The sequence below is a fragment of the Bufo bufo genome, chromosome 6 (assembly GCF_905171765.1).
Source record: "Bufo bufo chromosome 6, aBufBuf1.1, whole genome shotgun sequence".
NCBI classification, from domain to species: Eukaryota; Metazoa; Chordata; class Amphibia; order Anura; family Bufonidae; genus Bufo; species Bufo bufo.
This window is the reverse complement of record NC_053394.1, coordinates 295,593,849-295,617,657: the sequence shown is the minus strand read 5'-3', so window position 1 is coordinate 295,617,657 and position 23,809 is coordinate 295,593,849.

The window sequence follows — 23,809 nt, the reverse complement described above, 5'->3', positions numbered from 1 at the left end:
AACTGTCCAGTTTTTGCAGACTTTCCTTAAAGGAGTTGACCACTTTCTGGCTACCTGTGACCAATGTGTAGGTAAGATGACTATATGGCACGTACTTACAAAGCCGTTGTTAATACTTAGTGCAGTTTGTTATATTTCATAAGCCATACCCCCTTCTTAGGCAAATCTTCTGTCCTGTCCATAAGATGGAGCAGTGCTCCAGACCTGGGGGTATGTGCAATGTTTGGTTTGTCTTCTATAGTTTCAAATTTGTTTGACCACTGCACTCTTTCTTGACCTGGCAAAATTGGGTGAACGTCCGGGTTTTGTTCTTAGCTCCACCACAAGAACTGTATATGTCGTATAAATTTAGACAGCACTCCAACAACAGTTATGATGCTCAATGAATTTTATTTCATTTCAGCCGGGCACAGTGGTACACAAGAAGCAACGTTTCGGGCTAACATAAGCCCTTCATCAGGCTGATAACAAAAATTAGAAAATGAAAATGAAAAAAAATTAAAAAAAGTAAAATGAAAAAAATATATAGTGAGTGCACTAGCATTTCATACAAAAATAATTTACAGATCTAAGTAATACATGATTCGTGTGTTGAAAACAATATTTAAACATGATTTTTTGAACATGATTTTTTTAACATGATTGTACACAAACGACATAATTGATATACAGCTGAAATTGATAACATGTGGTTATCAATACCCAACAGACAGTCCATATAGATGGCGGAGATAGGTGTGATAAAAGATACATATACTCCATACATGGTCAAATCAAATCCATAATGATTGTGACTAGAGTCATTATGAATGTGATCAGAGCTGAGTAGAAAATACTAGACACAGTGTAGCTGATGTAGGCTGAAACATAATAACCTTATAGGCAAAGGGAGAAACAGCAAAGGACAATAGTGGGTGATAAGGACAGATATAAGGTAAATGGGGAGAAGAGGATAGGGTGAAATCAGGCCCCGTAGGGCAGGAGCTGGATGCAGTGAAGCTCAAACTCATCAGTATCGTGACCACATTAGGGATGCAGCCGGCGCTGAACTGTAGTGCAGGGCGCCATGTTAAATACAGGTAAAAGGTACCTGATTTGTGGCCGTGGGTCACCCGCCAAACCATGTGGGCGGGGGTATCCGTAGAGTGAGGTATGGGAGGCAGGGGCAGTGCTCCTGAGGCGCGAGCACTTTTCTGATGCGTGACGGGAGCGTCACGTGGGTGCGCATGCGCAGAACACAGGACCAAGAGCCGGTGGCCATCTAAGGTGTGGGCAAAACTGTGGGCGCCAGCAAATGCCTGATTATAGTAGGTAATCTTAATACAAAGTTACTAAATGGCAAAGTAAAACTGGGCTAATAACTAGGCAATTCTCTAGGTGAAAGCGTGGTCCCAGATATACTGATAATGAGCCGGACTGTGTCAATGGGCCATAAGGAAAGGAAGAGATTAGAGGGGGGGATATAACATCAAATAGGGGTATCCAAATCTCAATGAGCACGAGCACATCAAATATATGAGTTATATAGGTTAGTTTATTTAAGAGGCTTTATAACATTATAGCAGTAGAGAAGAGGTACCATATGTTGCTATGAGGTACGATTGGATAGGGTACATGGTACAATGAACAAATGGACCATGGGACGTGCTTGGCAGATGTCTCCACCCGCTACTGGACGCCTCCGGTCCTAAAAATGAAAGAGAGTGACATACATTAGAATATCTCATAGGGGAAAATTGCAACACTATTCATCCAAAAAGTAATCTCTATTGAGTCCAATGGGTTGCAAAGTACTCAGGAGTCAAATCCACGCCATCTCTCTCTCCCGTAACATCATTTGATGATCACCCCCTCTTCTTAGGGGGGGGGAATCCATTCAATCACCTGAAACTGTAGTTGGCTTATGGCGTGTTTGTGTGTGATGAAATGTTCAACTAATGGGGCATCTGCTTTTTTGGTCTGAATGTTTGATTTGTGCTGACAAATACGTTCCTTGACTTTTTAGATGGTCTGGCCCACGTATCCAAGACCACAAGGGCATTTAATAAGATAAATGGCATAATTTGTGCGTATTAATGGTATATCCGCGCAGGCTCTTATTAGTTCATTCAGGCAGTGTATATTACTTCCTCACAAGTTCCTTTCCGTTCGCATGTACAATCGCATAACTTTCCTACCTTACAATGTTGCAGTTCCATATTCCTCTATGCAGGCATGCGCCAGGAGCTTGTTACGGGATGTTGTGATCTTCAGCTCAAATGCTACTTCACGTGCCGCCCTGGCCGGTGGCAGACACGCGCCCAGGAGCCGCTGTGTGCACGGGAAGCGTGTGAAGTCACACTTGTTCCTACTGATGCCTCCGTGGGACAATTCTCAGATCAGTGCCCCCTATAATGTGCCAATAAAAAAAGCCCCTTTAGAGTCCCCAGATGCCCCCATAGTGCTCCTCTCCCCCATGGTGCCCCCGCCCATAATGTGCCAGTAAGAAATGCCCCCATAGTGCCCCCCCAAAATGGGCAAGAAATAAATGCCCCCATAGTGCCCCCCAAAAATGGGCAAGAAATAAATGCCCCCAGAGTGCCACCCCCACCAGCTCAGGGTGGTGGGGCTGTAAAAAATTACAGATGCCCACATAGTGCCAGCTCCCCCCCGCCCCAAAAAAAAAAAAAACACACTAATACTTACCTTCATCAGCAGTGATGCGATGCAGGCCTCTTCTGGCCTGTGTCCCCTGCTGTGTGCTTCCCGGCTCAGGCGGCACGATGATAATGACGTCATCGCGCCGCCTGAGCCGGCCTCTGATAGGCAGCAGGCATCAGTGCCTGCGGCATATCAGAAGAACAGGGAAGGCAGACGCCTCTCCCTCCCTTGCCCCGCCACAGAACAGCCAACTGTATCGCTGTCCTGAGGACGGCGATACAAATGAATATGGAGATGAGCGCTTCCACAATGGAAGTACTAATCTCCTACTGTCCCCCCCGCCGCCGCCAACCAGAACCAGGGGCGCGCCGCCTGTGGTGATTGGCGGTGCGGCCCTGAGGGATAAAAAATGAAAATATTCGCTGGACCACCCCTGTCATCGCAACTGCCGATATGTACACTACAGATATGTAATCATTTACATATCTGCCTGGTGTTGGCTAAAGAAATGTGGGCTATACCTCTGTGTTGTACTGTGTTCTAGGTCTAGGATATGAAGCAATGGACCGAGCAGTGTGATACAGGAAGTACTGGATCCCTATATGGAAATTCTCCCCTCTGTGGAATACGGCCAGACATTATTTCTCTTTGGCCATGCTCCCGTGATCTCTGATTTCTCCACTGAACACAGAGGCAGAGATTCATGAACGCTAACAAAACAGTCTTTGTTGCTCACATCAACCATTGACAGAAGAGGTTTCATTTTTCAAGAGGATGACTACAAAAAAAAAAAGAAACCTTCTCTGTGAATGGTTGCTGTGGGCAGCAAAGAAGTTTTCATGGATGTCCCCATACTGTAATCTTTATCTATAAAGGGTTATTCCCATTTTTATGTTTTCATTTAGTTGTTTTATGAATAGAAAATCATAAAATGTTATAATATACATGTATATAAAACGTCTCTCATCTAGCTTTATTAGATCAGTGCAGTAGCCTCTGGCATGGGTGCCGTAGTAATATTTGATGCATCCATAGAATAACCAAATAAACATGGTGCCACAGGTATCTAACAAATGAATAGTAGTTTATTGGGGAGCAGAACTTTTTACCTACAGCATGCCAAAGCTAAAGATGAGCTAATCAATTGTAAACTAATTGGATTCCACCCAAATTTTGTCAAATCTAAATTTTTGGTGATTTGATTCGGCATCTTTTGGAGAGAGAGAGTATGTTGGCCACTTTCATAGCTCAAAAAAGGAGGACATCACACCCCCAAAAGAGGGCATCATACCGAAACAGAGAGGCATAATACTACAACACAAAGAATGGAAACCATAATCTATGGAACAGCGTCCTCAAATAAAACAAGAAATCTACAACATAAATGATTGTTTTAGTCAACAAACCTGATGCCCTCTTGCTTTTCTCGTGCTGTTTGCTATTGGACAGCAATTTTTGGTCATCTCTGTACATCCTTCGGTGAGGTTCACAGGGATCCGACATTGTGCTTTGACACTATTTACCTTAAGACAATTTCTCTTGTTTCCAACATGCCACCGATGGCACCACTATGCCCCCTCATGTGTCACCACTCTGCCTCTTTAAATGCCACCACTCTGGACATCTAAATAATATTACTCTACTCCCCAAAGTGCCATTGGCAAACAGTCTTCTCCCCATCTGCCCCCCAAATGTGTCACCTGACCACTCTGCCTCTCTTCCAGCCAGGATCTATCCATTCTATATAGAAAAAGAGATATCCCACTCTGTGACTGACTGTGATGACGCAAGCTATTCACTTACTGCTGTCAAGGCTCAGTGCAAGTCATCACACTCAACCAGTCAGAGAGTTTGATATCGCTCTAGTGACTGACTGAGCGTGAGAGCTGTGGCAGCAATGTGCGCGCGGAGTACTGACTGAGCACCACATCATAGAAAAAGAGGACTCCCAAGTTTCCTTTGAGGTCTTGCCCCAAACAGAGGACTGCAAGCCTGAAAGCCTCTGGTCATCCTAAATGAGAGAGAGAGAGAGAGAGAAAGATGTTCTAGTAGACCTCTGATGTACAAATTGTCAAGCCAACTGGAACACTGATTCAGCAGATTCTAACCCAAATCGAACTTTGAGTTATTCGCTCAATTCTGCTCTGGATACAGCATCCTGTTTCATTATTCCCCAGCCTGTACTCTCTCCACAGTGAGGGGGGCACTTAGGGGGCATAACTACTGTGAGGGGGAACTGAGGAAACATAAATACTGTGTTCGGGAACAAAGAGGACATTCTAACTGTAGGGAAAGCACAAAGAGGGTGTTCTCACTGTTAGAGGCAAAAAGAGGGCATAATTACTGTGAAGAGGCACTAAGGGGGTATCATTACTCTAAGGGGGCACAAAGGAAGCATAATCACTGCCAAAGTGTGTGTAGCACAAAGAGGTACTATTACTGAGTGGGGTATTTTTTGATAGCCAGGAGTGATATGCTCTAGAATAAGCCCCTTTAAACCACACCATGAAGTCGCTGGGGAGCAATCAGTCCATACATTGTGTATACTTGCCAACATTCAGTAATGCTGGTAAATTCAGGGCATTTAAGCCACACCTCTGGGCCTGTCCCTGCCAGGAACACCCTCCTTTGGGAAAGGTTTACATAACCCCCATACTCCATCCATTTATTTTGTAGGCAGGACAAGCCAAGTTTGCCAGGATTGTGGCTGAAAATCCTAGACAATCCCAGCAAATTCATGCCTGTTGTGCTTTTACAAGGGCCACATCTGGTCATAGGCACATAGACATAACCATGTTACTTCTATTGAGTTATGGGTTTTCTACAGTGTAGACCTGGCCATATTTACATTGAGACTACACTGATAGGTGGCCTATGTTACTATTTTAACATCATATCTGTATAAGGCCTCATGCACACGACAGTATTTTTTTCCGGTCCGCAAAACGGGGTTCCGTTGTTCCGTGATCCGTTTCCGTTTTTGTTTCCGTGTGTCTTCCTTGATTTTTGGAGGATCACCAGACATGAAAAGTGAAAAAAAAATCTAAGTCAAGTTTGCCTTGCAAATAATAGGAAAAAAACGTCCGCGGACGCGCGGACGCGGATGACAATCTTGTATGCCTCCGTGTTTTTTCACGGACCCATTGACTTGAATGGGTCCACGAACCGTTGTCCGTGAAAAAAATAGGACAGGTCATATTTTTTTGACGGACTGGAAACACGGATCACGGACGCGGATGAAAAACGGTGCATTAACCGAGTTTTCAACGGACCCATTGAAAGTCAATGGGTCCGCAGAAAATCACGGAAAACGGAACAACGGACAAGGAACACAACAACGGTCGTGTGCATGAGGCCTAAAGAAAAGTTCTAAAAATGTGAAATATCCTTAGACCCGGATTTATGAAGATCGTCATGTGCTACCCCAACCTTGATAGGACCTGCACTGCTGGAGGAGGCATGTAATTGGACGAGTTGCAGACCTAGTCATAAATAACATGCCTCCTCCGGCAGTCCATGTGCCAGTCTGAAATCTATTCCATAGATTTCAGTCATTATTTACAAATTTTCTTTTTTTTTTCTAACGCCAAAAAAGGCATAGGGGGGAATGATAAATTCCTCTCCGTGTATTTCAATTCTTCACCATTTTCAAGATCTCTGTTTGCTGTTAAAGAGGTTGGCCAGGTTCCAGGCTGAACCCAGACATAAGCCTCCCCTTCATTCCTTGACTTCCTTGCTCCGATGCTCCCCTTGCCTTGCATGGCATCAAGCAGGGTAAGGCCTGTTTGTTGTGAGCCGGTGTTATACCGGCTTCGCAACACTATGCTAGGCGGAGACTTCTACCTAGCATCAGCCGTCACCAGCTCAAGTGAGCGATGTATAGCGTTGCTTTGGGCAGTTTTAGAAGCAAGGAAATGCTCCAATGCTCCTATCCTACATGCTAAAGGAGTGAAGGGGAGCTTATGTTCGGGTTCAGCCCTGAACCTGGACAACCCCTTTAATGAATGGGAATATTATTGTTTACTAGTGTTGATCGAGAATATTCTAATTGCAAATTTTTATCGCGAATATTGGTACTTCGAGAATTTGCGAAGATGTAGAATATAGTGCTATATATTCGTAATCGCGAATATTCTAGATTTTTTTTTCATCAGTAACCTCCCTTCTTGCTTGTGGGCCAATGAGAAGACTGCAATATCTTTGTCAGAGCTTAGCAACATCCCTAGCAACCAATAGGAAAGTTGCCTTCCCCTTTACTATATAAGAAACTCCCCGGCAGCCATTTTCTGCTTTTTTTTGCAGTTCTGAGAGCGAGCAGTGACATTACTGTGCTCTGTGCTTTCATCTGGATCCTATTCCTTATCCAATTACATTAGATAGTTAGTTAGTTCATATATAATACAGATAGTTAGTGGCAGATAGTCAGTGTAGATTAGATAGTGATATAGTGTAGCTGATAGGTTCAAGTGCAGGGTGTTAGGTTTTGTTATAGGAATTACTGTTTCTCTGCTGACCATACATACATGCTATAGACATAGTGCTGTGATGTCACAACAATACTTAGTGCACCAATCAGTAATATCTATTCAGACCTGAAAAAATGTGAAGTTGCATTTATTGCGCAAAAAATATGTGAAATATAGCAAACACGAATATTGCCTATGCCGCTCATCACTATTGTTTACTGCAAACCAGCCCTGAGCTAAGGTGAAACTTTACTACATACTTAGCAACTTTTACATAGCACACTCCTTTTTGCAAGCCCCACCCCATTTACACACACCCTCTCCACCTTAAGGGTACGGCCACCCGGCGACATTTTTTTCATGACAAGAAAGTTGTGCATCATTTAATATATTTCAATGGTGCTGCTATGCGACATACTGCAATGCAAGTCAGATCGCAGTTGCAGCATTTTCGCATTTCGCATAGCGGCACCATTAAAATACTTTATATATTGTGTCATGCCACATTCATCTTGCACAACAAATGTCGTCATGTAGCCATACCTTTTTGTGTCGTGCAACACATATTGCCGTGTAGCCGTACCCTAATTATGGCAACATAACTGAATATATATCTCTATATATCATCATGTATAACCTACCTGTGCCCCCCTTTATCCTGCTTTCTATATATATCACATTATGGCCATATAAGCTGTCTCTGCCGCCTCTCCCATCCTTGTCTCACTATATAACTTTTCATGATTTATTGACATAAAACTAGAGAATATGACCGTTCAGTGTTCTTTGCAGTGTGGCCAGCCAGTCAGAGCCTGATGATAACGCTGCCGTTCCCTTTTATGGTTTGCAGAGAAGTTAACGAATGACAAGTCCAAAGGTTTATTTTCTCCCAGCAACTCCCAAAGGATTTTGCTCAGCTGCCTGCAGTCATGTAATTGGGATTTCCTAACTTACTGTTCAGCTAAATTGTCCTACAGACATCATCAAAGGCTCAGAGTAGAGGTACACCTTAATAAAAAGGTCCTATGACCTTAAAGGGAGTCTGTCACCACCAGCGACGGTTCTGAACCCTTCGCTTTGCAGTGCAGCTCTCCTATTGTGATTTCCAAATATATCTTTATGTCTTGCTCCTTTTGACCTCCTATTATAATGAGGAATAAAAGAGTCCAAGGGGCTGTACTTATCCCGAATGGAGCCCAGCCGCGCCCATCAGAACAGTCGCCCTCCTCCCCTACTCTTCTTTTTTCCACCTCCTAGTCTAACCTCCTCAATAGCATCATGATGGCGCTTCAAATCTCGTGTAGACGCACATCTCCTTTCTGTTTGCGCCTGCGCAGTCTGAGAACTTCAACTGAATCGGCTACTTCAACTGAATTGCATGATACTGCCAATATAACTTCAAAAAGCATGAATGTGTGGACATACTGTAAGTCTTTATGTACCAAACCCTAATTACTCACCAATGTCATATATTAAAAATTCAGCCTTAAGCCTAGGATGTAATAAGAAACCATGGTACCTCTTAACGCTTGAAATGGAGCACTATTCTGCTGTGACACCTGTCAGCAACCAGTTTGATTAGGAAGTTGATTATGATCATTAAGGCCTCTATCATCTACATCTATTGCCAGGGTTGGCTTGGTCCATCACAGTACCAGAGGATGCTAAGGTCGGGCCAATCTCTCAAACAATAAAAATGGCTGTTTATCATACTTGCCCACTTTCTATAGCGCATACGCAGGGGGTGGGAGTCTGTGGTGCAAGAAACATTGTGGCAAAACAATTTCAGGCATTCACACAATGGGCATCGTAGTGCGCATCCCCCTGGCCCGGCGAGGCAGTGCGCAGGCGCGGGATCTCGGCCAGACCAAAGGATGACGCAAGTGAATAGGAGGGCGGGCATAGGCAGAGGCTGGGGCGGGGAAACAATGAAAAAAGGCAGAGCAGCCTGGGCTTCAACACAGTGAACGCCGCCCCTGGGCACTTACGAGTGCTCATTTGCATATGAATTTACCATTACATTCATGTATAGGTGTGCGATAGGACAATGTAAGCACTGTATGTGGCCATATGGAGGTGACAGACTCCCTTTAACGTAGTTCCTGACCATCACTCGAAGTTGAATGTGGCTCACAAGATACAAAACATTGGGGACCTCTGATATTAATTGAATCATCGTATAGCAAAAACACTCTTCAACTTTGTAATATTCCTTTGCCCCATTAGTTTTCATTTCTTACTATTTTCCAGATCACTGTGCATGCACTATGTATGGTTCACTGCTCAAGTTATCAAATAGTTAATTTCTAAAGTTAAAGTCAAAGGGGGTAATTAATTAAACAGAAATACGCCTAAATTTGGTGTATTTCTTGTGCAGATTGCTGCGCAAAGGTCCTTTGCGCCGCAATCTGCTCCTCCTGTTCCCGGCAGGTCTAAAAACGTGGGCGTGGCAGGGAAGGGAGAGGCTAGCCGGCACGTCTCATTTACCAATTTCTACGCCTGTTTTAGGCTACTTTCACACTTGCGTTGTTCTTTTCCGGCATAGAGTTCCGTCACAGGGGCTCTATACCGGAAAAGAACTGATCAGGTATGTCCCCATGCATTCTGAATGGAGAGTAATCCATTCAGTTTGCATCAGGATGTCTTCAGTTCAGTCGTTTTGACTGATCAGGCAAAAGAGAAAACCGTAGCATGCTACGGTTTTATCTCCGGCTAAAAAAACTGAAGACTTGCCTGAATGCCGGATCAGGCATTTTTTCCCATAGGAATGTATTAGTGTCGGATCCGGCATTCAGAATACCGGAATGCCGGATCCGTCCTTCCGGTATGCGCATGCGCAGACTGAAAAAAAGGTGAAAAAATAAATGCCGGATCCGTTTTTGCCGGATGACACCGGAAAGACGGATCCGGCATTTCAATGCATTTTTTCGACTGATCAGGCATTTTTAAGACTGATCAGGATCCTGATCAGTCTTACTAATGCCATCAGTTAGCATACATTTTGCCTGATCCGGCAGGCAGTTCCGGCGACGGAACTGCTTGCCGGATCTCTCTGCCGCAAGTGTGAAAGTAGCCTTAGTTGTACATTTAGAAGTTATGTAAAGGCTGGTGTCCCTATATAACTGCGGCGGATCCACTGCCAGTGCAGGGCTTTATTAAGACCGGTGTCTAAAACGCATTTTCTGATGACACATTCCCTTTTTTAGGAACCAGTTTAGTTCCAAAGTGGGTTTGATGGGTTTCACACCATTTTAGAACTGCATCCTTAAAAATGTTTGGAAGTTTGTTAATCGTTTACATGTTTGTTTTTTTTTGTTTGTTTTTGCACATTTTAATCCACACCTGCTGTTAAAAGAGAAATAAAACTCAATATATATATCTCCCTGATTCAGCAATTTTTAGAAAATTCACACATGTGCTCCTAGCGTGCTACTTGACTCATGTTAGAATGCCCCCTTCAGTACCCAAAGTAGTTATAATGCTCCTTTATAGTGCTTCCAGTAGTTATAATGCCTCCTATTACCACCAGTAGATATAATGCCCCAGGTAGATATAATGGTGTCCTGTATTGCCCCTAGTAGGTATAATGCCCCCTAGTTCCACTAGTAGTTATAATTCCCTCTACAGGGTCCCCAGTAGGTATAATACCCCCTGTAGTTCCCTCAGTAGTTATAATGACACCCTATAGTGCTCTCATTAGATATAATGCCCCTCATAGTGCCTCCAGTAGTTATTATAATCCCCAATAGTGCCCCCAGTCGGTATAATGCCCCTGCAGTGCCCCCAACAGTTGTAATGACCCCTTATAGTGACCCCAGTAGGTATAGTGCCTCCGGTATGTATGATACTCCATATAGCACCCCCAGTAAGTACAATGCCCACTATGACACCCAGGTAGTAATGTCCGCATATAGAACCCCAGTAGATATAATGACTACCTGTTTTGCCCCCCCCCCAGGTACAATGCCCCCTGTATGTATAATGTCCACTGCAGTGCTCTTAGTAATTATATTGTATACAGAAAAAGAGTACTACATTGATACTAAGCACTACCACTCGTCCAGATTGAGGACAGTGGTGCACACATGACCATATTCCAAAGGTCCTTTATCCTCTCCACATCTCCAGCAGTGCAGGGTTGAAGGCTAAATTGGTGCCCCCACAGTCCAAGCACAGTGCCTTTTGATGTTTTGACCTAGCGACGTCCCTGAATTCCAGCATTAAAGTTTTTTTGGGGGGGGTTTAACAGCATTCATCCTTTTAAAGATAGAGTCTTTGCAGATGTAACAATAGCAATTATAAAGTATTAGATAAGGGGGAAAAGGGTGTCTTTTTACTTAAGATTTTATTTTCTATTTTTCAAACAGAAAATATACTTTTTTTTTTAACAGTTCCACTAGAGGACTTGAACTTACAATCTTCTGATTTCTGGTAAAATACATTACCGCATTACAATACATCTGTGTTTTATTGTATTTAAGCTGTTAGCATTACACTGACAGTTAGTCTTTTAGACCCTGCTACTTGTAGAGTTTCTGTACATGTCAACTCCAGAGTCTATTGTTTCAGTTGCCATGGCTACCACTCAGACTTGCAGTCGTGTCACAGGGTGCCCAAAGGGGCACAGAGAGGGCTCGCCTCTCTCTGTAAACCATTTAGATGCCATAGTCACTACCGAACTCAGCAACCTCTTCCTAGATAACAAAATTACAATGTCTTGACCACTCGATTCTGAGGTATAGTTACCAACAGATGATGTTGGATGGTTCCAGATGTTGGATGTCAGATTTGGGGAGTTTATTGTGAGACTGTGAGGCAAAGTAGTCTGTTTTGTGGTCTTTGCTTGATGAACAGGGACCTGACCTACATAGTTTTTTACATTGTTCAGTGTTCTTTTAACCCCTTCCCGACATATGACATACTACAAAGTCATAGCAGGAAGTGACTTTCGACAAATTGACATAGAAGTACATCATGATGATTGGTTGGGAACAGGAGCTGTGCATGCCAGATCAATGCGGGGGCCCGGCTGTGACTGACAGCTGGCCCCCTGCTGTAACCATTGGCATCACTGTAAAAGCCAATGCCAGCAGATTATGCCGCGATTATGCCAGCAGATTAACCCCTTATATGCTGCGATCAACGCTGACCGTGGCATATAAGAGGATCGCAGAGGAAGGGGGCTTCCTCTGACTTTCCATCAGCCTGTTGCGCTGAGGTGACAGGGGACCAATGGCTGCCATGGCCTCGGCATGTGCCATATTTGGAAACATGTGAGACCCAGCCCCCAGACTGGGTCTTACAGGCACACTGTCAGTATGAAACTGACAGTTTCAATGTAGTACAATACAGTATGTATTGAACTACATTGAAACAGGGATCAGACCCTGAAATGTTGAAGTCCCTGTATTGAGACAAAAACTAAATGTGAAAATAAGTAAAAAAAAAGTGCCCCTTTCCCTCAAGCGATTTTTTATTTAAAAAAAAAACTCTTCCCGCAATAAACAAGCCCCTTCACAAGACGATCAGCAGAAGAATAAAGAATTAAGGCTTTCAGAAAATAGAGACTCAAAAACATGATATTTTTTCTTCAAAAATGCTTATTATGTAAAACAAACAAAAAAATAAAAATAGACAACCTGCTCTTTAAAAATAACACATGATCTATCCTATCAGGTGAACGCCGTAAAAAGCAGAAAATAAAAGCCGTGCGAGAACAGCCATTTTTTGTTACCTTGCCTCAAAAAAGCATAATATTGAGCGATAAAAAAATCATATGTACCCCAAAATAGTACCAATAAGACTGTCACCTTATCCAGTAGTTTCCAAAATGGGGTTACTTTTTGGGAGTTTCTACTGTAGGGGTGCATTGGTGGTTTTGAAATGCGACATGGCAACTTAAAATTATCCCAATGCAATCTGCCTTCCAAAATCCATGTGTTGCTCCTTTCCTTCTGGGTCCTGCTGTGTGCTCATACAACAGTTTACAACCACATATGGGGTGTTTCTGTAAATTGCAGAATCAGGGTAATAAATATTGAGTTTTGTTAGGCTGTTCACCCTTGCTGCCATTTTAATGGATTAAAATGGAAAATCTGCAAAAAGAAGTAACATTTAGAAATTTCTCTTCTATTTTTCTTTAATATTTGTGAAATACCTAAAGGGTTAACTTAACATAGTCTGTAAAATCATATTTGAATAACTTGAGGGGTGTCATTTCTAAAATGGGGCCATTTATGGGTGGTTTCTATTATGTAAGCCCCACAAACTGACTTCATAACTAAATTGGCCCTTTAAAAAGCAGGTTTTGAAATTTTCTTAAACATTTAAAAAATTGCATCTAAAATTGTACTCCATCTAACATCCAAAAATGTTTTTAATTAAATTTACAAAATGACGCCAACATAAAGTAGACATATGGCAAATGTAAGGTAATAACTATTTTATGAGGTATCACTATCTGTATTAAAAGCAGAGAAATTGAAATTTAGAAAATTGCTAATTATTTAAAATTTTTGTTAAATTTTGGGAAAATTAGCCACTGTCAAGAAGAGCAATGTGTCACGAGAAAACAGTCTCAGAATGGCTTGGATAAGTAAAAGCGTTCCAAAGTTATTAGCACATAAAGTGACACGTCAGATTTGCTAACAATGGCCTGGTCAGAAAGGTTAATACTGGCCTGGGGTAGAGGGGTTAATTTAATATTTTTTTGTTTTGTTTGAGAGCCGCGGCCCTGCTCTAACAGCCCGGACCAGCAGGAGTGCAGATCCGGGCTGTTTAACACTTTACATGCCGCGGGTAATGGCGCCCGCCGCATGTAAAGTGCTGACAGAGGTAGCGGACTCCCTCTGTCTCCCATCGGCACCCCACAAATGCGATCGCGGGGTGCCGTCGTGTGTGAAGGTTGCCTGGGGTCTGATGTAGGCCCCAGACCAGCCTTAGGCCTAGTTCACACGAATGTATGGCTTTTTCAGTGTTTTGCGGTCCGTTTTTCACTGATCCGTTGTTCCGTTTTGTGTTTCCGTTGTGCTTACGTTTCTGTTCCGTTTTTCCGTTCCGTTTTTCCATATGGCATATACAGTATACAGTAATTACATAGAAAAAATAGGGCTAGGCATAAAATTTTCAATAGATGGTTCAGCAAAAACGGATACGGATGCATTTCCGTATGTGTTCAGTTTTTTTTGCGGACCCATTAACTTGAATAGAGCCATGGAACGTGATTTGCGGGCAATAATAGGACATGTTCTATCTTTCAACGGAACAGAAAAAGAGAAATACGGAAACGGAATGCATACGGAGTACATTCAGTTTTTTTTGCAGAACCATTGAAATGAATGGTTCCGTATACGGACCGTATACGGAACACAAAAAAAACGGCCCGTACACTCGCAAAAAAAACATTCGTGTGAACTAGGCCTTAAAGGGACACTGACAGGCCCGATAAACATATTTAGTTATTACTATGCAGTCATAGGTCTATTAAAGTGTATTACAATCACATAAGAGTACCCCCTGTCTGCATTGTAAACCATGTAAAAACAACTTTATAATCATCTGTCAATCACCTTCCTTTATGCCCAAGGGGCGGTTTTTCACATCTCTTTATGCCCAAGGGGCGTTTTTACTCGTACCTTTGTGCCCAGCCGCGCCTCAACTGTCGCTTCCTAGCACCGCCCAGCTCATTATTATTCACTGGCTGGGCGGCTTTTACAGTCCCCGATCCTCCCGAGCCGACGCAGGCGCAGCAGGAGACGCTGGCATTGAATAAGGGGCGCACTGCGAGTGAGGGTGCCGGGCAAGTTATCCGGCGCACGCGCAGAAGGTACAGTGAGTTCAATGCCAGGGTCTCCTGCTACATTGAACTCACTTGTACCTTCTGCGCGTGCACCGGATAACTTGCCCGGCACCCTCACTCGCAGTGCGCCTGCGTCCCTTATTCAATGGCAGCGTCTTGCAATTTTTTTTTTCCCCTGTATGTTTGGAATTGCCGTATCCGTAACGACCCAAACTACATAAATATTATGTAAATTATCCCCTAAGGTGAAAGCGATAAAAAATTATTAAAAAGACAGATTTGTTAGTTTATTCTTAGTTGTCTCAGAAAAAACATAACAACAAGCGATCAAAAAGCGCCATTTACTCCAAAATGATGCGAATGAAAAATACAAGCCATCCCCCAAAAATCAAGCCCTCACCCAACTCCATATAAAGAAAAATAAAAAAGTTATAGGTCTTGGGAAGTGGCAATGCAAAAACATTTATTTCTTTAAAAAAAAATGGGGTTTATTGCAAAAAAGTAGTAAAACGTAAAAAAAAACTATATGTATTTGGTATCACTGTAATCGTACTGACCCAGAGAATATAGATATTATGTTATTTATACCGAAAAATAAACACCGTAAAATTTATAATGTAAAAACACAGTGGCTGTATTGCTGTTTTTCCCATCTCCCACCCAGAAAGAGTTAATAGAAGTTAATCAGAAAGTTATGTGTACTCCAAAATGGTGCCATTAAAAACGACAACTTGTCCCGCAAAAAAACAAGCCCTCATAAAGCTATAAAGATGGAAAAAAGGGGCTTATTAGCCGTTGTGTGGTGAAGTGAGAAAATTACAGCCCTTTTTGGCATATATTAACCCCTTCCCGACTGCAATCCGTTTATATACGTGCTATTTGCACATACCCCATGCAGATAGCATGTGTATAGACGTCAGGCAGCTCTTTAATCCAAGCGCTGCAAAGCGCTTGGATTAAAGCTACTGCTGCTGTCACGGACAGCATACAGTGCAGTAATGCCGGCAAAGGACCAATCAGAGTGGCCCCTTGCCGGCAATCAATCCGATTGGTTAGTCTATGCAGACTAACCAATCGGATCGCGGCAGTGAAAAAATTCCTGTTAAAGGCTCTGATCTGCGCTCTGCAGATAAGAGCCTGAAATCAGGTAGTGTCCTCGTGCCCCCCGATCTGTGCCCCATTCCTGTGCGCCTCCAAGCCCCCCCTTGTCCCCGCCTGCCCCTGATGCAGTTCCCCCTGCCCCCATCCATATTCATGAACAATTCCCCTGATGCGGTCCGCCCCCTCCCCGCCCCAAACATTCCTCCTGCCCCTATTTGTGCTCCCTCAATGCTGGCCTCCCCCCTCCCCCTTTCCAGCGCGGCCCCCTGCTCTCTGCCCCGATGCGGTGCGGTCCGCCTGCTGTGTTTGATGGCGACAGCTCCATTTCTGAGCCGCCGCCATCAGCAGCGAGTGTCAGCTCTATGCTGACATTCTGCTGTAACCCCTTAGATGACGCTCCCTCTCTCAACCATCGGGGCTGCCGCGCTGCGATGGCAGCGCCCGATAGTTGCCATGGCAACCGGACGCTTTGCAAAATCGTCCAGTGTTGCCACCTACAGGACATCTGATAGTATTATACTTTGCAATGCAAGAGCATTTCAAAGTATAGTACAGCCATCAGCCCCACTGGATCTTCAAGATCCAAGAGGGACTTGATAAAAAAAAAATAATAATAAAAGTAAAAATAAAAAAATAAAAATGTAAATTAAAAAAATAAATGGCCTTTTCCTATAACAAATGAAAAAATAAATAAATACACATATTAGGTATCACCGCGTCCGTAACGACCGTCTCTATAAATATATCATATGATAGACCCTGTCCGATAAACACCATAAAATAAATAAAATAAAAACAGCCATTTTTGTCACCTTACATCACAAAAAGTGCAACACCAAGCGATCAAAAAGGTGTATATCAAACAAAATGGTACCAATAAAACCGTCACCTCATCCCGCAAAAAAATGAGACCTTACATAAGAAAATCGCTCAAAAAATAAAAAAACTATAGTTCTTAGAACATTGAGACACTAAAACATAATTTTTTTATTTCAAATATGCTATTATTGTGTTAAAGTGAAATAAATGAAAAAAGTGTACATATTAGGTATCGCCGCATCCGTAATAACCTGCTCGATAAAAATATCACATGACCTAACCCCTTAGGTGAACACCGTAAAAAAAAAAAATTCACCTTACATCACAAAAATAGTACCAATCAAACAGTCACCTCATCCCGCAAAAAATGATACCCTATTTAAGATAATCGCCCAAAAAATAAAAAAGCTATGGCTCTCAGACTATGGAGACACTAAAACATAATTTTTTGGGTTTCAGAAATGCTATTATTGTGTAAAACTTAAAGGGGTTGTCCGGGTTCAGAGCTGAACCCGGTCATGCCTCCATTTTCACCCAGGCAGCCCCCCTGACATGAGCATCGGAGCAGTTCATGCTCCGATGCTCTCCTTTGCCCTGTGCTAAATTGCGCAGGGCAAAGGCATTTTTAGGAGTTCCGGTGACGTACCGGGGCTCTCCATGGTGCTGACAGGAACCCCGGTGACGTCACCGGCACTGATGGGCGGGATTTTGCTCTGCCCTAGCCAGTAAAACGGCTAGGGCAGAGATAAAGCCCGCCCCTGAGAGCCGGTGACGTCACCGAACACACTGCCGGGCGGAAGTTACCGCCTGGCAGTGTGTTATTGAAAACAAAAGAGCCCGTGCCCTGCGCGATTTAGCGCAGGGCAAGGAAGCTCATCGGAGCATGAGATGCTCCGATGCTAGCCTCGGGGGGGGGCTGTCTGGGTGAAAATAAGGGTATGTCCGGGTTCAGCTCTGAACCCGGACAACCCCTTTAAATAAATAAGAAAAAGTATACATATTAGGTATTGCCATGTCCGTAACTATCTGCTTTATAAAACTGTCACACGACCTAACCCCTCAGATAAACGCTGTAAAAATAAATAAATAAAAACTGTTCCAAAACAGCCAATTTTTTGGTCACCTTGCCTCATAAAGTGTAATAATGAATGATCAAAAAATCCTATGTACCCAAAAATTGTACCAATAAAAACCTCAACTCTTTCTGCCAAAAACGAGCCCCTGCACAAGACGATCGGCAGAAAAATAAAAAACATATGGCGTTCAGAAAATGGACACACAAAAACATAATTTCTTTTTCAAAGATGCTTAATTATGTAAAACTGAAACAAACAAAGAAAGTAGACATATTTGATATCATTGCGTCCGTAACAACCTGCTCTATAAAAATAGCACATGATCTACCCTGTCAGATTAATCTTGTAAAAAAAAAAAAAAAAACTGCCAAAACAGCAATTTTTCAGTTACCTTGCCTCACAGAAAACATAATATAGAGCAATTAAAAATCATATGTATCCCAAAATAGTACCAATAAAACTGGCACCTTATTCCCTAGTTTCCAAAATAGGGTCACTTTTTAGGAGTTTCTACTGTATGGGTGCATTAGTGGGGCTTTAAATGGGATATGGCATCTAAAACCAGTCCAGCAAAATCGGCCTTCCAAAAACCATACGGTGTTCCTTTCCTTCTGCGCCCTGCCGTGCGCCCTCACATCAGTTTACGACCACATGTGGGGTGTTTCTGTAAACCGCAGAATCAGGGTAATAAATATTGAGTTTTGTTTGGCTGTTAAACCTCAATGTGTTAAAGAAAAAAATGTAATAAAATGGAAAATCTGCCAAAAAAGTGAAATTTAGAAATTTCATCTCCATTTTCCTTTAATTCTTGTGGAACACCTAAAGGGTTAACAAAGTTTGTAAAATCAGTTTTGAGTAACTTGAGGGGCATAGTTTCTACAATGGGGTCATTTATGGGGGGTTTCTACTTTGTAAGCCCCACAAAGTGACTTCAGACTCAACTGGTCCTTAAAAAGTGGGTTTTGGAAATTTTCTTAAAAATTTTAAGAATTGCTTCTAAACTTCTAAGCCTTCTAACGTCCTAAAAAAATAAAATGACATTTCCAAAATGATGCCAACATAAAGTAGACATATGGAGAATGTTAAGTAATAAATAGTTTATTTGGTATGACTTTCTGTTTTAGAAGCAGAGAAATTGAAATTTAGAAAATTGTGAATTTCTAAAAATTTTGGGTAAATTTGGGATTTTTTCATAAATAAAGGTGAAATATATTGACTCAAATTTATGACCATCATGAAGTACAATATGTCACGAGAAAACTGTCTCAGAATGGCTTGGATAAATAAAATTGTTCCAAAGCTATTACCACATAAAGTGACGCATGTCAGATTAGTAAATATTGCCCTGGCAACTGGGGCATCAATGACCCTTAGTCATGAAAGGGTTAATTTCCTTTTTATTTACTTATTTTATCTAACAGTATGTCAGACAGAGAAGTGACAGGCCCTGCACAAGGGAGGGGCACAGGCCAAAATGTTGCTGGCGCAGGCACAGGTCGCAGCAGAGTAAGGTGGAGTGGCAGCAGGGGTCACTTTGAGAGGCCTGAGCTCCCAGTATCAGCTAGTGGTCGTGTCTTGACCAGCAACCCAGCGGTTCTTGAATGGTTGACTCGATCTTCGACTTCGTCCCAAGTGACATCAGACACCCCTAGCCAAGAGTCGGTGGGTTTGTCAGACACAACCCTTAGTTGGCATGGCCCGGGAGCAGGCCCTGTGCCCTCACCTGTCCTCAACCTGCCTCTGTACTTTTGTTCCCTCAATCTGAGAAGTACTATATGCTGTGGGCTCAGCTCCACTATACAGCAAGGAAGAGCTACTAGAGGACAGTCAGCAGCCACTGCCCAGCAAAGATCCAGAGGAGACAACCGTCGCTTTACCCGGTAGGCGGGCAAGTAGTGATGAGGAGAGTGGTGTGGGAACTGGTGTTGTGAACGGTCAGGCTCCTTGCTCAGAGATCATTGAGGAGGACATCAGTGACGTGCAGACAGTACTTGATGATGATGTAGGTGATCACAATTGGGAGCCAGGTGACAAATGGACTTCATAATCATCGGGAGAAGAGGGTGGTAGCTTGCACGTGAGGCAGCGGTGGGGCTAGCAAGTCAGTAGCGTGGCCGGGAGTCAGCAGGGTGGCAGCAGTGGGAGGTCGGTAGCCAAACATGCCCGGGGTAGACCACCCGCTTCGCAGGGGCCTACCGGCACGGAAAGTGGTGATGCTGGGGGTTCACAGAGGCAGTGGCAGTATCAGTCAGTCAGTGTGGAGTGTTGGGGGTAAAATCAACTACTCGGCAGTGTGGCAGTTTTTTTGTTAAGCCGCCGGGGGAAGTGAACATGGCCATTTGTCGAATCTGTGGGCAGAAGATGAAGTGTGGCCAGGGTGCCAATGTTTGTGCCACGGCCCTGCATCAACATATGCAGCGTCACCATAAAGTGGCCTGGGAGAACCGTGGCTCCAATGTGGTGGTCCAGCCTGGCTCAGCAATCGCTGCGTTACCCAGTGGCACTCACCCGATTTCAGACAGTCATGGCTCCACCACCTCAGCCGAAGGGAGCTCTCTGTCCTTCCCATCATCTGCTGGTCCTGATGCCACTGATCCTCCTCTTCCTAGTCAGTTATTCCGTCAGCAATCGATCACTGAGGCAATTGCCAAGAGACAACAGTATGCCTGCACTCATCCAATGGCACAGAAGCTGAACGTGCTCCTGGCCAAGTTGCTGGTACTGCAGTCCCTCCCTTTCCAAGTGGTAGACTCTGCACCTTTCAGAGAACTGATGACTTGTGCCAAGCCGAGGTGGAGAGTCTCAAGCCATCATTTCTTTGCCAAAAAGGCAGTACCAGCCCTGCACACATATGTAGAACAGAAGGTAGGCCAGTCCTTGAGCCTGTCAGTGTCAGCCAAAGTGCACGGCAGCGCCAACATGTGAACCTGTAACTACGATCAAGGACAATACATGTCCTTTACATCCCACTGGGTAAATGTGGTTCCTGCCCAGCCAAACCAACTTGGCCAGGTGACGTTGCTTCCGCCTCCACGTTCTCATGACGTTGGTCCTACTCCTCATCCTCCCCCTTGTCCTCAGCCTCTACTGCATGAACAATTTACAGTGCTTCACCAGCATCCCACATGTGCAGGGCACGGTGGTGTCACGCTGTTCTGTACCTAGTTTTCTTGGGGGAACAGAGTCACACAGGGGAGGAACCGCTCCCCGTCCTTAATCAAGAAATCATATCATGACTTTCTCTGTGACAACAGAAAATAGAAACCATGGTGACCGACAACGGGAAGAACGTGGTGTTGGCGCTGCATCAAGGAGGGCTGAGCCATGTGCCCTGCATGGCGCACGTGTTCAATCTTGTTGTCAAGCGTTTCCTGAAGTCTTCCACCCATCTGCAAGACATCCTAAAAATGGCCAGAAAACTTTGCATGCACTTCAGCCACTCGTACACCGCCAAGCACACCCTACAGCGGCAGAATGGAGTCCCCCAACATAGGCTGGTATGTGACGTTTCCACCCGTTGGAATTCCACCCTCCATATGTCGGACCGACTGTACAAACAGAGAAAGGCCATTTGAGGAGGCCACTTTATTTGTCAGTCACCAGGACTACGGGATGAACAACGTAATTCCACTGATATCCTGGACACAGATGCTGGTAAATCTAGCTGGTCAGGGGACTGGAGACGTGGCGCCTTCATTTCACGGCCACATGAGCCCAGTGGGGGCGGAACTGGAGAAGGAGGACATTGGAGCACAAGCAATGTGTAGCAAAATGGGTGGTTTTTCTACCCAGGTGACAGGAGAGGAGGAGCAGGAGAAGCCGGAGGAGCAAGAGGGAGATGAGGAAGACGAGGCAGATGACCCAGACACACCATGGCAGTATGCAGTGGAGATGGAGGCAGGGAGTCTCTCCGAGTCACTTGCGCAAATCGCCCGATGCATGCTCACTTGCTTGCATAGTGACAGCCGAATTGTCACCATTCGGCAGAGGCATTACTGGCTCTCCACCATGTTAGACCCTCGCTACCGGTCTAAAATGGGGGAATTTTTTACACCAGCTGAGAGGGAGGACAAACTGATCTACTATAGAGACATCCTATTTAGTCAGTTGACTGCTGCCTATCTGCGCCATCGTCCATCCTCTCGCAGGTCTGACCAGGGGGGCCCTCTACGCTCACGTTCCACTGCCATGGCTGCTGGGGAGGGGTGGGATGGCAGGAGCAGCTCCATCAGCAGCAGCCAGATTCTAGAGTCGCTGATGAGCAGCTTTCTTCACCAGCCAAACTGGATTTGTGGCCGCAACTAACCGAGTTTGCTCTGGAAAAGCTGTCCTGCCCAGCCAGTAGTGTGGCATCAGAGCATGTGCTTAGTGCGGCGGGGGCCATAGCCTGACCCAAACCTTGACAAAACAGACCAGTTTCTACTGGCTACCTGCCTCAGCTATTATTCTGATGCTTGCCACCCACCTGATGCCACACATCTGATGCCAAGTGCTCCTTCTTACACCCACCATCATCAGCGGGTACTGTTATTGCCACCCTCCTCCCCACACTGTCTCCAGGTCACTCTGTGGTCTCCTGATGCTGCTTCTGCCACCTCCGCACTATGTAACCTTGCCACTCTGTGGTCTCCTCATGCTGCTGGTACCTTAATACTATGTCACCTTGTCACTCTGTGGCCTCCTCATGCTGCTGATTCCACCTCCACACTCTGTCATTGTGCCAATCTGTGGCCTCCTCATGCTGCTGCTACCTCAACACTGTCACTGGGCCACTCTGTGGCCTTGTGTCAGGTGCAGCACTATGAAGTGCCTTTTGCGCTGTGGCATTAGAAGAATTCGATATCTACATCTTTTTAGTCCAACCAGACTGTCTGTTACTCTGTAATTCTTCTAGTGCCGTTTTATGGAAACGTAGGTTTAAAGAGCACACCAAATGCTTGAAATAACTTCTTTATTAACTTAAACTTTTCTTCATATATAACACTGCCACCTCCACAGCAGATACAAACACGTGTTGCATAAAGATTCACAAAATGGCTGCATGCATAAGATGGTGGTTTAACTGTTCAATCTTGTCATTCAACATAAAATGGTGGAAATACAGTTGCAAGAAAAAGTATGTGAACCCTTTGGAATGATATGGATTTCTGCACAAATTGGTCATAAAATGTGATCTGATATTCATCTAAGTCACAACAATGGACAATCACAGTCTGCTTAAACTAATAACACACAAAGAATTAAATGTTACCATGTTTTTATTGAACACACCATGTAAACATTCACAGTGTAGGTGGAAAAAGTATGTGAACCCTTGGATTTAATAACTGGTTGAACCTCCTTTGGCAGCAATAACTTCAACCAAACGTTTCCTGTAGTTGCAGATCAGACCCGTTGTGGTCAGGAGTAATTCTTGACCATTCCTCTTTACAGAACTGTTTCAGTTCAGCAATATTCTTGGAATGTCTGGTGTGAATCGCTTTCTTGAGGTCATGCCACAGCATCTTAATCGGGTTGAGGTCAGGACTCTGACTGGGCCACTCCAGAAGGCGTATTTTCTTCTGTTTAAGCCATTCTGTTGTTGATTTACTTCTATGCTTTGGGTCGTTGTCCTGTTGCAACACCCATATTCTGTTGAGCTTTAGCTGGTGGACAGATGGCCTTAAGTTCTCCTGCAAAATGTCTTGATAAACTTGGGAATTCATTTTTCCTTCGATGATAGCAATCCGTCCAGGCCCTGACGCAGCAACGCAGCCCCAAACTATGATGCCCCCACCATCATATTTCACAGTTGGGATAAAGTTTTGATGTTGGTGTGCTGTGCCTCTTTTTCTCCACACATAGTGTTGTGTGTTTCTTCCAAACAACTCAACTTTGGTTTCATCTGTCCACAGAATATTTTGCCAGTA